The sequence below is a fragment of the Pteropus alecto genome, unplaced genomic scaffold (assembly GCF_000325575.1).
Source record: "Pteropus alecto unplaced genomic scaffold, ASM32557v1 scaffold21, whole genome shotgun sequence".
Lineage (NCBI taxonomy): Eukaryota > Metazoa > Chordata > Mammalia > Chiroptera > Pteropodidae > Pteropus > Pteropus alecto.
This window is the reverse complement of record NW_006436282.1, coordinates 19523267-19526245: the sequence shown is the minus strand read 5'-3', so window position 1 is coordinate 19526245 and position 2979 is coordinate 19523267. Positions and strand designations below refer to the sequence as shown.

The following is a 2979-nucleotide window of genomic DNA, read 5'->3' as shown; positions in this document are numbered from 1 at the left end:
GAATTACTATGTATGTATTGAACTAAATCTATTTCTTTAAAAAAAAAAAATCCTGCAGAAAATAGAATTATGGGCTCTTTTGCAGAGATACTATGATAGTTCAGAAGCAGACCCCGTTCAGGCAGTGCTAAGAGTACTTTCCTGGAGTTCTAGAAATTCCTTTCATAGGCGCAGGACTATTTTTACACATATTTCTTTCAGAGTTGCTGCCATCTCCCAACCCTATCTCTGATCTTAAACAATCATGATTCTGTTTGGCCAGTTCTGAACATGTAGATGACAGAAACTGGTGGAACACTCCAAACATCCCCAATCCCACCCCAGTCACATTGAAGTGACATGCAAGCTTACCTTCTGGAGTCTGCGAGGGAGCTCTTAACTCCTCCTTTGCATTTCCTTCCTAGTAGTTGAGTGGGGTGACATCTAGGTGAGAGTATGCCTGATTATCCTGTTTTTCTCAGCACTTTGCCATTCACTAACTTTAATCGCTGACCCCAGAGATGTACAACTGGAATATCAATTTCCAATGAAGATCCTACACTGCCATTAAGAAATGGACTTGGCTTTTGGATCTGGAGGTGTTATCGTTGCTCAAGCGAAATATGGAAGGAGTGTACAGTCACCCCAGTCTTGGCATCAAAATAAAGTGAGAACAGAGGTGGCATGTTTCCTATGTAACGTCCTGTGTCTGCTCTAGATCCACAGTAGTCACACAAGGTCCATTATACCTAGAGAAAACGAAAAGACCTATAAAGTGAAATAGTTTGGCTAAATAATCTTGAGGGTTATTCCTGGCTCTGAAATGTCAGGGTGTCCCCCAGTTATGTGGTATATCCAGACTACTGAAACTTGAGTTGGTCAAGAGATAATCTGAGTGGATCATGTATATTTAAAGATAATAAAGAAACCCAGATGCTTTCCTATTAATCTCAATCTCAGTTCGATTACAATTAACATCATTTACTGAGTACCTACTAGGTGATAAGGCATGCTTATGCTTTCTCTTCCCCAGTGGTCCTCAATTTTCACTGTGCATCAGTGAAAAGGATCACCTAGGAGAGCATTGAAAACTACAAATGTTTAGACCACCGTTTCCAAGATTCAGATTCAACTGGTTTAGGGCAGGGTCTGGGAATTAAAGTGCTTTATGCTTATTATCTCATATATAATCACTACCCCAGGAAACTACAGCTCAAAAAGATTAAGCGACTTGCTAGATCACTCAGTCAGCAACAAAACAAGAATTTAAACCAGTCTCTCGCCCAAAAACCTATATGGTCTTCATGCTACACTCCATATCCTGCATGTCTAACTTCAAGGCTCTATGACATATGCATCACCTCCTCATCTTCATTACCGAGCCGATGTAAATCTGGGGGCCAGGGTCATGCCTCCCTCCAAGTTCTGTCTTTGTGCAATCAGTGTGCAGGAGTAGTTTCTATTCACTTTTGCCTGACTTAATCATAAATACTGTATTAGTTAGGATTAGGTTCCACTCCATGGGACCGAAAATCCAAACTAAGAGTGGCTCAGTGAACACAGATGTTTATTTCTTCCTCATGTAAAAGAAGTTAAGGAGTAAGTGGTCCAGGGGGATTCCGTAGTGTCAGAGACCTAGGCTCCTTCCATCTTGTTCAACACATGGCTTCCTTCTCATTGTCCAGGATAGCTTCTTTTTTTTTTTTTTTTAAGCAAGGCAACCCTTGATTGACCTCACAGATTGCAAGGACCTTGTCAGTTTACAATCCCTTATTTTTTATTTTTCACTCCTACAGCACCTGGTCTTCCTAGGTGGTCTCCCATCCAAGTACTAACCAAGCCCGACCCTCCTTAGCTTTCGAGATCAGACGGGATCGGGCTTGTTCAGGGTGGCATGGCCGTAGACCATGATAGCTTCTTGAGTCCCACCCATTACATCAAACTTCAGCCAGAAGAAGGAGCGAAGAAGGGCACCATCCCCTTCTTTTAAGGATGCTTCTTGTTAAGTCACACTCACCAGGTTTGATTACATTCCATTGGCCAGAACTCAACTACACCCGACAGGCTGGGGAATGTAGCCTTTATTTAGGTGGCCATTTGCCCAGTTGAAAACAGGTTCTTTTACTAAAGAAGGATATGACAGAACAGGGTAATCAAGTCTTAGCCATGTTTTCCTGCCTGGTACTTCAGTCTTCTCCTTGAGACGTGAACACCATCAGTCTAAGAAGCCTGGGAGCCTTATTTGTTCCACTCCCCTTGCGCCAATTTCTCTTGCCAGTCCCACAGAGTTTATCTTTTGCCTCAGACTGCTGAGGAATAATGCATCTTCTAGTTATGTCCTTTTGCTACTGGGCTCCACTTTCCTAACCGCGTAGCCCAGTACCGAAAAGTTATGGAATCAGGACTAAATCCCTTTGTTCACATGACCTTCTAGTTGCTCATTTCTGAGTCAGCTTTTAGCTATGTTGATTTCGCTAGCTAGGTCAGGCAAGACTGGGAGCGCTACATTCATGCCATAGCATCTTCCAGCACTACATTCATGCCATAGCATCTTCCATGGATCCAACTGAAGCTATAACTTCACGACAAAGAGAAGTTGGGCAGCTGAGGCAGCAGAGTGCAGAAGAAAGAAGCAAGAGCTGGAGTGAGATACCTGAACTTGAGTCCTAGATTCAACGTCCTCCCCTACCCCACCACCATTTACTGGGTATATCTGTCAGGATTCTCCAGAGAAACAGAACCAATAGAAAAAAGAGATAAATATAAATATAGATATGTAGATATAGATATAGAAAGAGATTTATTATAAGGAATTGGCTCACATATTGATGGAGATTGAGAAGTACACATCCAGGACAGCCAATGTTCCAGTAAGGTCCAGTCCAAGTTTGAGTCTGAAGGCACAAGGAAACTAATGTCCCAACTAGAAGATAGACAGAGAGAGAATTCTTTGTTATCAGTCTTTTATTCTACTCAAGCTTTTTAACGGATTGGATGAGG

The 2979-nt window shown here is 42.3% G+C and overlaps 1 pseudogene; it reads right to left on the bottom strand.

Annotated features, from left to right (window-relative positions):
* Positions 1-1766: 1766 nt before the first annotated feature.
* Positions 1767-1885, bottom strand: LOC112479768 (annotated as a pseudogene).
* Between the last annotated feature and the right edge of the window lie 1094 nt (positions 1886-2979).